Here is a 14,712-nt window from a genome sequence, read left to right as displayed (position 1 = left end):
AGGACTTCCTGTGGATCTAAATCTGTTACCTCCTAATATCAATACATAGAATCCCACAATTAATATAGAAAACACCAAAAGTCTTGACGTCTTCCAAGGAAAACTCGGTTCCTAACCACACATACAACTTGAAAATATCCAATTGTTACATGTAAAATTTTGAACACTATAGGACCATTTTCTAGAGGCATCCACTCTACTCAAACTGCAGTTAGATGGATTAATCGAACCGAACAACCTGTGCTTCATTTGTGCTCCGACACTGCAGAATGTGACCTCATTTCGATATAACCAAGCAACTTCCTGCCCTATGCACCGAGCATTCTTTACCAACCACAACTCAAGTCATTCCCCGATTCTCGTACACCCATAATGCATAACATAACCTTTATTAAAATTTCCTTTACTCGAGCCATAACTGATTCACAAATACGCCTCAAACTGGAACCATTAGAGCACATAACCGTGCAATCAACTATTCAATAGCGGACTCCCCCACTTGGCTCAAAGCCATAGATCAAAACACGCACCATAACTTATAACACGTATACTTTATTGCTTCCATAATACCATAGTGAGATTATACTCAGTCTTTCATAAGCTCTTGGAACACCGACCATCGGGTACTTTAACTCTATGCAAATCTCGCATTCACTCTCGTAACAGTTAAGCCCACTCTATCAAGTGACCCAAATTTACATTTAAGCACATATGTTTCACTTGTGAAGGAGATTTTCCAACAGGCAGCATAAGGATCACACAAATCTCAGAACACCGCAGGAGACAACCCGCCTGCTTCGCGTCAATATAACATTTTCGTATACCTTCCACCGTCATAGACATTACACAGTCACTTAATTTTCCTAAGCCCGAACTCATGCCGCAACATAAAATTTACTTCACTCCAACTAGGAGACATGAAAAGATTCTTCATGCGCCCATAACTCGGGGATATACCTCGAATCAAGATGGAATTCAAGCACCTAATAGTTCTTCTATCCTCTAGCAGACCCTTCCCGTCACCTCCAAATCACATGGATACATCTCGCAGTACCAACATACTCATCATATAGTTATCCAGCCGTCAGTTCCACTAGTAGGGACAATACCAAACATATACGTTCAAAAATACTTGCTCACACAATTAGCACCTCGGTGCTCAAGCTATAGGCAAATATCCGGCCTCAAGTCCTCTAGACTGGCCCAACCAACTCACAGAGATCACATCTTTCCCCTCGATAAGGGAATCACAAGCCATCGATGCACATTTGATACTGAGTGCTCATGCGCGCATACGAACGCGTGGAAGAAATTTCAAGAGTTATTTTTCAAGCTGAATCAAGGATGCACGATAAGAATTCAAGAATATGAAGTTTTCCTAAAGGTTCTGCAGTCTCTCGAGGATAAATACAGACGTCTCCATACCGATCCGCGAGACTCTACTAAACCTGCTCATGACTTGTGAGACCTATGTAACCTAGGCTCTAATACCAACTTTTCACGACCCCAACCCCGACCGTGATGGCGCCTAACACAATGCTAGGCAAAGCCCGACCAATTAACATCTCGCAATCTCTTTCTTTATAATTCAATACAAATTATCGGGATTTAATACCAATTTAATATAAATAGAAGTATGAATTTTTAACAGATGAAATGTGCGGAAACCATAATCACGAAAAATCTCTGTAAAACAGCCCACTGATCCGGTGTCACAAGTCTGAGCCTCTAATACAAAGTTTCAACAATCTAATATAAAAATATCTCTAAAATGCGGAATAATAACTGGAGATATAAGGAGAAATCGGGTCTGCGAACGCCATGCAGCTACCTCGATAACTCTGATGAAAACAGAACAACAGGAAAGCTCACATGGTGCAGGGAGTAATGTAAGTACTCCGACCCAGTGAGTAATAACAATAAATAATGACTGACAGTATGAAATCACGTAAAGGCACTAAGCAGTTCTATATCAAAACAGTAAAATCATTTAAGCAGCAGTGAATGAGGAATCATGTGAAATTCTTTAAACCAGGTAAAACAGATATAATCAGTATAAATTAGCTCCTCAAGTATTTCAGCTCATTTATTCGTTCTTATCCTCAATTCTCAATTCATATACTTCTCACGATAACCGAATCAATAAATATATATACCACTGCGGCATGCAGCTCTATCCGTATATCGCTGTGGCGTACATCCCGATCCATAATAACAATAGTCGACTGCACTCACTGGGGGTGTGCAGACTCCGGAAGGGCTCCTTCAGCCCAAGCGCTATATAATTGCTGCGGCGTGCAGCCCGATCCATATAAGTAATTGTTGCGGCATGTAGCCCGATCCATATCATATAAAATATCCTCACTATTGGGTCCTCGACTCCTCTCAGTCATTTAATAATCACAGCCTCTCGGGCATAATGTACAGTTGGGATCTCAACCCTCATATCTCTTTCCATTTATGATTAACATTTCAAAAAAAAAAATTGGGTTTATATCATTCTTAAACAATTGGAAACATTACTGAGGATATAAATTCTTTAACAAAATAAGTGAGGAAAACCAGTCAAAACTCCCCTAAGGGTTCTACAGGTCGGCACAAGGCCCCAAGCATGGCAACAAGCCCAATTCACAATAATAAAGTATATGTCTCAATCAAAAATGTAGTAAAATATCATTCGGGATGGACCAAGTCACAATCCCCATAGCATTGAACCTCATGCTCGTCACACATCGTGTATCTCAACTTAGTATAGCACTACGTTGTGCAAATCCGGGATTTCAAACTCTCAGGACATCATTTAAAATCATTACTGTGATGACCCAAAATGTCATCTTTAAATTAAATAACCATCTCAGTATTTTTAAGAACTTGAAAAGCGGTATCAATAATTCTTCGACTTGCGTGCGCAATCCGTATAATTTTCCGGAAAGTTTTTATGTGAAAAATGGACTAAATTGGGAACTAGAGCTTTAAAACTCAACTAAGTTGACTTTGGTCAACATTTTGAGCAAACGAATCCGGATAAAAGTTTTGACCATTCCGGTAGTTCTGTATTGTGACTTGGGACTTGGTCATATGCCCGAAAACGAATCTGGAGGTCCCTAGATCAAATTATCGCCATTTAACGGAATCTAGAAATCTAAGGCTAAAGATTTCTTAAGTTTGATCGGAGAGTTGACTTTTTGATATCGGGATCGGAATCCAGTTCTAAAAATTTTTATAGCTTCGTTATGTCATTTATGACTTGTGTGCAAAATTTTAAGTCAATCGGACTTGATTTGATAGGTTTTTGCATCGAATATAGAAGTTGGACGTTCTTAGTTTCATTAGGCTTGAATTGGGATGTGATTCATGGTTTTAGCATTGTTTGATGCGATTTAGGGTTTTGACTAAGTCTGCATCATGTTTTAGGACTTGTTGGTGTATTTTGTTGAAGTCCTGAGGGTCTCGGGTGGATTTCGGAAGGTCAACGGGTAGAAAAGTTGCTGAAATTCTCTTTGGAAAGCTGTTGTTTTTTACAGCATCGTGAACAGTACCCTGTGAACAGTACCCCGAACGCGTGAACAGTGGCCCCGACATTTTCTGAGCAGATTCTTAATTTCTGAAAATGGGACTTTTGTCCCATTTTCCATTTTTGTCAAATTGGAGCTCGGAAGAGGCGATTTTCGGGAGATTTTCAGAGAAAACAATGAGGTAAGTGTTCTTAACTTAATTTTGGTTAGATTACCCAAATCTATTACTAGTTTTGATACTAAATCTGTGAATTTAGTTGGAAGAGTTTGAAAACTCTCTCGGATAGATTTGAGGATTTGAGGGTCAAAATGTTATCGAAATTTAGTAATTTTTTTATGGTTACACTCGTGGTTGGATGAGGTTTCATATTCCGTAATTTTTGGCGGGTTCCGAGACGTGGGCCCCACGGGCAAATTTTTAGTGCAATTTTGGATTTTAATGGAAAATGTAGAATTTCATATGGAATTAATTCCTATAATTTTTATTGACTGAATCGAATTGTTTATGACTAGATTTGAGAATTTCGGGTACGAATTCGCGAGGCAAAGACTTGTTGGAATTTTTAATTGGTTGCCAAGCGAGGTAAGTGTTTGGTCTAACCTTAGCTTGAGGGATTAGGAATTGTGTCTTATTTGTTACATGTTAATTGTGGAGTACGACGTATAGGGATGGTGATGAGTATCTATACGTTGGTGTCAAGCATACCCGTGAGTCTTATACTTTGATTAACCTGACTCTGTTTCGTAGTGTATATGCTCTATATGATAATTTCTATTGAGGAATATGACTTGTGGAAGTATTATTGTTTTAATGTTGTTTCCCTTGCCGGGATATTATTGTTTTGATGTTGTTCCCTTTCCGGGATGTTATTGTTTTGATGTTGTTTCCCTTGCCGGGATATTATTGTTTTGATGTTGTTTCCCTTGCCGGGATGTTATTGTTTTGATGTTGTTTCCCTTGCCAGGACTGAATTGTTGAACATTATATAGCATTGGCTCAAGTTGAGAATTGAATTGTTGAACATTATAGAGCATTAGCTCAAATTGTGATATTTTTGATTTTGCCTTGCCCAAATTGCTTTGTGATTGTTGCTTGGGTGAGGAAGAGCGATAAAGAACGAAGGGTGATGCCGTGCACATTTATATTATTCATATGGTGAGGAAAGAGTATTAAAGCATGAAGGGTGATGCTGTGTCGCACGATGTACAATTTCGTGCCGATTATATTGATTTTATGGTGAGGATGAGAGTAAAAGCACGAAGGGTGATGCCGTGCAGATTATATTGATTTTTATGGTGAGGACGAGAGTAAAAGCATGAAGGGTGATGCCGTGCACTTGTCCTTTATTTTCATGATTCTTGTTGATAATTGAATTATGGCTTTCCTTATATTCCTTTATTGATTTCTTGTTTATACCTGATATTATTGACTTCCTTGCTTGGATTGCTTTGTAAATGTTCCTTGGGTGAGGAAGAGTGTAAAGCACGAAGGGTGATGCCGTGTATGGTGAGGAAGAGTGTAAAGCACGAAGGGTGATGCCGTGTATGGTGAGGACGAGAGTAAAAGCACGAAGGGTGATGCTGTGTACTTTCTATTTGTTGTGTTTTTTTTTGGTTATTAACATTTCAAGTGTATTAACTCTTTAGAGTCCTTTACTGCGTTGTGATACCTTGTGTTTTAAGCCACATTATTTTCAATATCTCGCCGCATTTATATAAAGCTTTCAATACTTAAATTTTCAACAATTGTACTTTAATTAAAAAGGGTATTTTCTTTATTCAAACGATTTATATAAATAACTTCATATTTTCTTGTTTATTTTCTAGTTGGGTTGGAAGTTGTACTCTATTTTATATTAACTAAATGAGGCTCTTTGAACATTTTTAATTGTATTGGGTTATGGACCCTATGAATTGAGTAACATGAGAATGTTGTTGCGAAATGTGAGACAGAGACATATGGGCACAAGGTGCAGAGAAAAATATGATGATTTTTATTAATGACAGATTATTATATAGGCACGACATACCAGGGAAAATATTATGATTTTATTTAACAGCATGTGAGTTGTCTGTGCGGTTGTGATATAAATATGGGCACGAAATGTCGTGAAAAATATGAAAGTGGGTTGAGACCTATATTAATTATGATTATGAAATGAGGTGTCACAAGATGACCTTTACTCGAAAGAATTATATTTGAAAGATGCTTATTTGAAATAGATTTATTTGAAGGAAATATATTCAAAAGATATTTATTGAAAAGCATATTATCTTAAAGATTATTACTTGAAGGATTTATAGGTGAAAGATTTATATTTGAAGGACTTGATTAAATGATTGCACTTGTATTTATTAATTGTTGAGAAACATTTATGGTATTCTTGTTACCTGCTTTTTATATCATTGGTTGATCATTGTTGCCATCGTCGGTACCTACTTCGTATTATTTTTGTATGCTATATTGCACAGGTTTATTTAGTAGTCTGGTCCTAGCCTCGTCACTACTTCACCGAGGTTAGGCTAGGCACTTACCAGCACATGGGGTCGGTTGTGCTGATACTACACTTCTGTACATTTTTGTGTACAGATCCAGGTATTTGATCGATAGTAGCGATTCGTTGCGGTGGAGACTCAAGGTAAACCTGTTGCAGCGTTCGTAGTCCTCAGAGTCACCATCAATTGTACTTATTTCCATTTGTTCCCTTTGTTTCGGAATAGTGATGTAATTATGTTGTATGACTACTCCTAGAAAGGCTTATAACTTGTACTACCGGTTTTGGAAATTGTAAATTGTTTAGAGAAATTTCATTTGAAATTAATAAATATCAATGTTATTTCAGTAAATTTTAGGCTTACCTAGTTTAGACACTAGGTGCCATCATGACTCCTTCGGATGGATTTTTTGGTCGTGACAAGTTGGTATCAGAGCTCTAGGTTCATAGGTGCTACAAGTCATAAGCGAGTTTAGTAGAGTCTTGCGGATCAGTACGGAGACGTCTGTACTTATCTTTGAGAGGCTACAGAACTAGTAGAAAACATTTCCACTTCATTCACTCCTTATCGTGCGACATTTATTCAGCTTGAAGCATATATCTTATGTTCTTTTGCATCCACTAATGTATGGAATTCTACACTACGCCAATGGTTTGGGATACCGTAAAAGGTTATAAGAGAGCCAGGGCTACTCAACCATTGTTAACACGTGTCGTTCAAAATTGAAGATATGGAAGCGCAACAAGATCTTTCAGTTGTGCGCATGGGGGTGCATCAGATTCTGATATTTGGTAGATAAGTAATATCTTAAGAAGGTTTAATTAGTTGCCTAATCATCACATGTGGATGTAGATCTAAAAAGAGTTGGTCATATTAGAGATTATGTATTTCGTATGGGATTTCTATTTAGCGAATGATATTTACTAGCAAGCCGAGACACTAGAAGATGCGAGTTTAACTGTCACGAGGATGACATGCGCCAAATAAATAGCTTGAGGTGTCTTATGACCGGTGTCGTACGAGCGATAAAGGTTAGTATTGTGAATCATCGGAATGTTTCATATGGCTTCGTGCTAAGTGAGGGGAGTTTCCTATCAACGCTCAAATTGTGGGGTCATGTGTTATATTAGTTTTGTCTTGAGCTGTATATATGTGGTATTGAAAGGTTTGTCAAAACTTGTATATGATTAAGAGCTGATATTTGAAGGGAATGATGATGGGACTTTTGGTATTCCCGTATCCTTAATAATTCTACATTTCAGTATCAACAGGGACATAGAAATGATTTCAGAATACTCATAGTGCTCCAGTTAATCAGGGCACTTACGTGGGGCAATCATCTTTTAATGTACCAGTGGCATGAAATTTCCTGCAATGGTTATTTAAGTTATCCGGTATAGACTTAGTATGAGCAGTCGAACTGTGGATGGGTTGTTATGAAAATTGTGATACTAGGAACATCTTGAGAAATTATCCTAGACTTGTGAGAGACATATTTCGTCAAAGCACTCAGGATACGTGCCCCATTGCAGTTACTACTCCACTTACATGACCAACCATACGTAGAGGTCAGGATATTAGAGGTGGAGTTGAGACTCCTAGAGGTGGAGACCCAGTCCGTTGATATATTTTCTATGGTATGGCTTAGGTTGCTACACCAGACGGTATCATTATAAGTACGGTCTCGAATTATTATAAAGTCAAAATTTCCTTAACTTGATTCGGTTTTGAGTATCGAGGAAAGTTCTCCTATTGTGCTCCATTTATGAGTGAGCTTCGTAATTCTTAAATCTACATATGTGAATAATTCTGTTGGGAGATTATATGGAGATAGCTATGTCTATCATTATGTGTTGGTCACTAAAAATAGTTGTGAGGCTAAAAGTGACTCTTGTTAATCAATTCAATGAGTTTGATGTAATTTCTAAATAATTGATTTCCATTGTAAATTATATGCCCTACCGGCAAGAGGGATCACTGTATGTTGTGATTTTGTTTAACCGAATTTATTTGAAAGAGGGAAGAAAGGAAATGGAGAATTTTAGTTGGCACAATGTGCAAAATACTTGTGATTCAGAGTTGACGATGAGATCCTCACATTTTTATATGATATGAAATATTTAAACCGGGCTACAAGCTGTGGTGGATGTTATATAAGGACGAGGTCCTGGTGGTGAAAATTTTATGTGTTTAAATTCTCCTTTTGTGAAATTAAAATTTGTGTTGTAGCACTTGTAGGGAGTCATGCCTATTAGGCTTATTTGAAAATTTTTGCATGAATATTTTTGTGCATAATTTGCCAAAATTGTATTGTAACTATTGAATTTTAGCCTACAAGGTGAGAGCAAAGTGGCGTTAAATTGTGACTCGTTACTGCGGGTAAGTAATTATAAGATCTTCATGCCTTGTTGTTAGTAATCTGGAGGTTTGAAACGAAATTTTGTTAACATGAGGTTAATTGGCGATGTTGTAATCTATTATGAACAACCATTAAGACTAGAGATGTGGTTATGGTCATACATATGATACATTTTATGTCAAGATATCATTGTGATAATGGCGTGCTTGTAATGCAGAGATTAGTGTTATTGATATATACTTTGTGGTGCGTTGTTAGGTTGTGGACATGTGGTTATGAGTTGTTTGGGTGTTACTCTGACAGGTGGATAGGCCCAATTACAGGGGGGACTCTGCCGAAATTTCTGAAAAATTTGGGAGTTAGAAAAATTTGGGATATTGAGATGTGCAAAGAAAGAGATAAGTTACATTATGTGTTTGAAGACGGACTCTACTTCTCATTCAAGGATAAATGACCCTAAGTGGGGGAGAATGTAGTACCCTGTATTTGATGGGTGCGTAGGCACGAGTTGCTATAGCTAGTCTGGACTAATATCGTGTGTTGACGTAAAAATCGGACCTTTCTAGAAATGATTAGAGTGTAAGCAATTTGGTCTTGAAGTTTACGAATATGGATAAAGGAAATAATCTCAATTGAAATGGTGTTGTCGGACATATGTCGAATGCGATAATATGGGATCAACCACGAATAATTGTGTAAAAGTAAAATCATCAATTTGGTAACTTGAGAATAATTCTTAGTACGTTCGAGGACGAACGTTTGTTTTAGAGGTGGAGAATGTGATGACCTAAAATGTAATCTTTAAATTAAATAACCATCTCGGTATTTTTAAGACCTTGAAAAGCAGTATCATTAATTCCTCGACTTGCGTGCGCAATCCGTATAATTTTCTGAAAGGTTTTTATGTGAAAAATGGACTAAATTGGGAACTAGAGCTTTAAAACTCAACTAGTTGACTTCGGTCAACAATTTGAGCAAACGAACCCGGATAAAAGTTTTGATCATTCCGGTAGTTCTGTATCGTGACTTTGGACTTGGTCATATGCCCGAAAACGAATCTGGAGGTCCCTAGATCAAATTATCGCCATTTAACGGAATCTAGAAATCTAAGGCTAAAGATTTCTTAAGTTTGACCGGAGAGTTTACTTTTTGATATCGGGATCGGAATCCAGTTCTAAAAATTTTTATAGCTTCGTTATGTCATTTATGACTTGTGTGCAAAATTTGAAGTCAATCGGACTTGATTTGATAGGTTTTTGCATCGAATATAGAAGTTGGACGTTCTTAGTTTCATTAGGCTTGAATTGGGATGTGATTCACGGTTTTAGCATTATTTGATGCGATTTGAGGTTTCGACTAAGTCTGCATCATGTTTTAGGACTTGTTGGTGTCTTTTGTTGAAGTCCCGAGGGCCTCGGGTGGATTTCGGAAGGTCAACAGGTAGAAAAAGCTGCTGAAATTCTCTTTGGGAAGCTGATATTTTTTTACAGCATCGTGAACAGTACCCCATGAACAGTACCCCATGAACAGTACCACGTGAACAGTACCGTGTACAGTACCTTATGAACAGTACCTCGTGACCAGTACTGTGTACAGTACCCCGTGAACAGTACCCGAACTCGTGAACAGTGCCCTCGACATTTTCTGGGCAGATTCTTAATTTCTGAAAATGGGACTTTGTCCCATTTTCCATTTTTGTCAAATTGGAGCTCGGGAAGAGGCGATTTTCGGGATATTTTTAGAGAAAACAACGGGGTAAGTGTTCATTACTTAATTTTTGTTAGATTACCCGAATCTATCACTAGTTTTGATACTAAATCTGTGAATTTAGTTGGAAGAGTTTGAAAACTCTCTCGGATAGATTTGAGGATTTGAGGGTCAAAATATTATCGAAATTTAGTAATTTTGGTATGGTTAGACTCGTAGTTAGATGAGGTTTCATATTCCGTAATTTTTGGCGGGTTCCAAGACGTGGCCCCCACGGGAAAATTTTTAGTGCAATTTTGGATTTTAATGGAAAATGTAGAATTTCGTATGGAATTAATTCCTATAATTTTTATTGACTGAATCGAATTGTTTATGACTAGATTTGAGAATTTAGGGCACGAATTCGCGAGGCAAAGACTTGTTGAAATTTTGAATTGGTTGCCAAGCGAGGTAAGTGTTTGGTCTAACCTTAGCTTGAGGGATTAGGAATTGTGTCTTATTTGTTACATGTTAATTGTGGAGTACGACATATAGGCATGGTGACGAGTATCTATACGTTGGTGTCAAGCATGCCCGTGAGTCTTATACTTTGATTAACCTGACTCTGTTTCGTAGTGTATATGCTCTATATGATAATTTTTATTGAGGAATATGACTTGTGGAAGTATTATTGTTTTGATGTTGTTTCCCTTGCCGGGATATTATTGTTTTGATGTTGTTCCCTTGCCGGGATGTTATTGTTTTGATGTTGTTTCCCTTGCCGGGATATTATTGTTTTGATGTTGTTTCCCTTGCCGGGATGTTATTGTTTTGATGTTGTTTCCCTTGCCGAGATTGTTGTACTATTGTTCCCTTGCCGGGATTGAATTGTTGAACATTATAGAGCATTGGCTCAAGTTGAGAATTGAATTGTTGAACATTATAGAGCATTTGCTCAAATTGTGATATTTTTGATTTTGCCTTGCCCAAATTGCTTTATGATTGTTGCTTGGGTGAGGAAGAGCGATAAAGAGCGAAAGGTGATGCCGTGCACATTTATATTATTCATATGGTGAGGAAAGAGTGTTAAAGCATGAAGGGTGATGCCGTGTCGCACGATGTACAATTCCGTGCCGGTTATATTGATTTTATGGTGAGGATGAGAGTAAAAGCACGAAGAGTGATGTCGTGCAGATTATATTGATTTTTATGGTGAGGACGAGAGTAAAGCACGAAGGGTGATGCCGTGCACTTGTCCTTTATTTTCATGATTCTTGTTGATAATTGAATTATGGCTTTCCTTATATTCCTTTATTGGTTTCTTGTTTATACCTGATATTATTAACTTCCTTGCTTGGATTGCTTTGTGAATGTTCCTTGGGTGAGGAAGAGTGTAAAGCACGAAGGGTGATGTCGTGTATGGTGAGGAAGAGTGTAAAGCACGAAGGGTGATGCCGTGTATGGTGAGGACGGGAGTAAAAGCACGAAGGGTGATGCTGTGCACTTTCTATTTGTTGTGTTTTTTTTGGTTATTAACATTTCAAGTGTATTAACTGTTTAGAGTTCTTTACTGTGTTGTGATACCTTGTGTTGTAAGCCATATTGTTTTCAATATCTCGCCGCATTTATATAAAGCTTTCAATACTTAAATTTTCAACAATTGTACTTTAATTAAAAAGGGTATTTTCTTTATTCAAACGATTTCTAAAACTAACTTCATCTTTTCATGTTTATTTTCTAGTTGGGTTGGAAGTTGTACTCTACTTTATATTAACTAAATGAGGCTCTTTGAACATTTTTAATTGTATTGGGTTATGGACCCTATGAATTCAGTAACATGAGAATGTTGTTGCGAAATGTGAGACGGAGACATGTGGGCACAAGGTGCCGAGAAAAATATGATGATTTTTATTAATGACAGATTATGATATAGGCACGAGGTACCAGGGAAAATATTATGGTTTTATTTAATAGCACGTGATTTGTCCGTGCGGTTGTGATATAAATATGGGCACGAAATGTCGTGAAAAATATGAAAGTGGGTTGAGACCTATATTGATTATGATTATGAAATGAGGTGTCACAAGATGACCTTTACTCGAAAGAATTATATTCGAAAGATGCTTATTTGAAAGAGATTTATTTGAAGGAAATATATTCAAAAGATATTTATTGAAAAGCATATTATCTTAAAGATTATTACTTGAACGATTTATAGGTGAAAGATTTATATTTGAAGGACTTGATTAGATGATTGCACTTGTATTTATTAATTGTTGAGAAACATTTATGGTATTCTTGTTACCTGCTTTTTATATCATTGGTTGATCATTGTTGCCATCATCGGTACCTGCTTCGTATTATTTTTGTACGCTATATTGCACAGGTTTATTTGGTAGTCTGGTCCTAGCCTCGTCACTACTTCGCCGAGGTTAGGCTAGGCACTTACCAGCACATGGGGTCGGTTGTGCTGATACTACACTTCTGTACATTTTTGTGTACAGATCCAGGTATTTGATCGATAGTAGCTATTCGTTGCGGTGGAGACTCAAGGTAAACTTGCTGCAGCATTCGTAGTCCTCAGAGTCACCTTCAATTGTACGTATTTCCATTTGTTCCCTTTGTTTCAGAATAGTGATGTAATTATGTTGTATGACTACTCCTAGAAAGGCTTATGACTTGTACTACCGGTTTTGGAAATTGTAAATTGTTTAGAGAAATTTCATTTGAAGTTAATAAATATCAATGTTATTTCAGTAAATTTTAGGCTTACCTAGTTTAGAGATTAGGTGCCATCATGACTCCTTTGGAGGGATTTTTGGGTCGTGACAAGTTGGTATCAGAGCTCTAGGTTCATAGGTGCTACAAGTCATAAGCGAGTTTAGTAGAGTCTTGCGGATCGGTACGGAGATGTCTGTACTTATCTTTGAGAGGCTACAGGACTAGTAAGAAAAATTTCCACTTCATTCACGCCTTATCGTGCGACATTTATTCAGCTTGAAGCATATATCTTATGTTCTTTTGCATCCACTAATGTATGGAATTGTGCACTACGCTAATGGTTTGTGATACCGTAAAAGGTTATAAGAGAGCCAGGGCTACTCAACCATTGTTAACACGTGTCGTTCAGAATTGAAGATATGGAAGCGCAAAGTGATCTTTCAGTTGTGCGCATGGGGGTGCATCAGATTCTGACATTTGGTTGATAAGTAATATCTTAAGAAGGTTTAATTGGTTGCCTAATCATCACATCTGGATGTAGGTCTAAAAATAGTTGGTCGTATTAGAGATTATGTGTTTCGTATAGGATTTCTATTTAGCGAATTGCAAGCCGAAACACTGGAAGATGCGAGTTTAACTGTCACGAGGATGACATGCGCCAAATAAATAACTTGAGGTGTCTTATGACCGGTGTCGTACGAGCGATAAAGTTTAGTATTGTGAATCATCAAAATGTTTCATATGGCTTCGTGCTAAGTGAGGGGAGTTTCCTATCAACGCTCAAATTGTGGGTCATGTGTTATATTGGTTTTGTCTTGAGCTGTATATATGTGGTATTGAAAGGTTTGTCAAAACTTGTATATGATTAAGAGCTGATATTTGAAAGGAATGATGATGGGACTTTTGGTATTCCCGCGTCCTTAATAATTCTACATTTCAGTATCAGCAGGGACATGGAAACAATTTCAGAATACTCATAGTGCTCCAGTTAATCAGGGCACTTACGTGGGGAAATCATCTTTTAATGTACTAGTGGCATGAAATTTCCTGCAATGGTTATTTAAGTTATCAGGTATAGACTTAGTATGAGCAGTCGAACTACGGATAGGTTGTTATAAAAATGGTGATACTAGGAACATCTTGAGAAATTATCCTAGACTTGTGAGAGACATATTTCGTCAAAGCACTCAGGCTACATGCCCCATTGCAGTTACTACTCCACTTACATGACCAACCATACGTAGAGGTCAGGATATTAGAGGTGGAGGCGAGACTCCTAGAGGTGGAGACCCAGTCCGTTGATATATTTTCTATGGTATGGCTGAGGTTGCTACACCAGACGGTATCATTATAAGTACGGTCTCGAATTATTATAAATTCAAAATTTCCTTAACTTGATTCGGTTTTGAGTATCGAGGAAAGTTCTCCTATTGTGCTCCACTTACGAGTGGGCTTCGTAATTCTTAAATCTACATATGTGAATACTTCTATTGGGAGATTATATGGAGATAGCTATGTCTATCATTATGTGTTGGTCATTAAAAATAGTTGTGAGGCTAAAAGTGACTCTTGTTAATCAATTCAATGAGTTTGATGTAATTTCTAAATAATTGATTTCCATTGTAAATTATATGCCCTATCGGCAAGAGGGATCATTGTATGTTGTGATTTTGTTTAACCGAATTTATTTGAAATAAGGAAGAAAGGAAATGGAGAATTTTAGTTGGCACAATGTGCAAAATACTTGTGATTCAGAGTTGAGGATGAGATCCTCACATTTTTATATGATATGAAATATTTAAACCGGGCTACAAGCTGCGGTGGATGTTATATAAGGACGAGGTCCTGGTGGTGAAAATTTTATGTGTTTAAATTCTCCTCTTATGAAATTAAAATTTGTGTTGTAGCACTTGTAGGGAGTCATGCCTATTAGGC

Source organism: Nicotiana tabacum, chromosome 20, assembly GCF_000715075.1.
Source record: "Nicotiana tabacum cultivar K326 chromosome 20, ASM71507v2, whole genome shotgun sequence".
NCBI classification, from domain to species: domain Eukaryota; kingdom Viridiplantae; phylum Streptophyta; class Magnoliopsida; order Solanales; family Solanaceae; genus Nicotiana; species Nicotiana tabacum.
Note: the sequence above shows the minus strand (reverse complement) of the source record.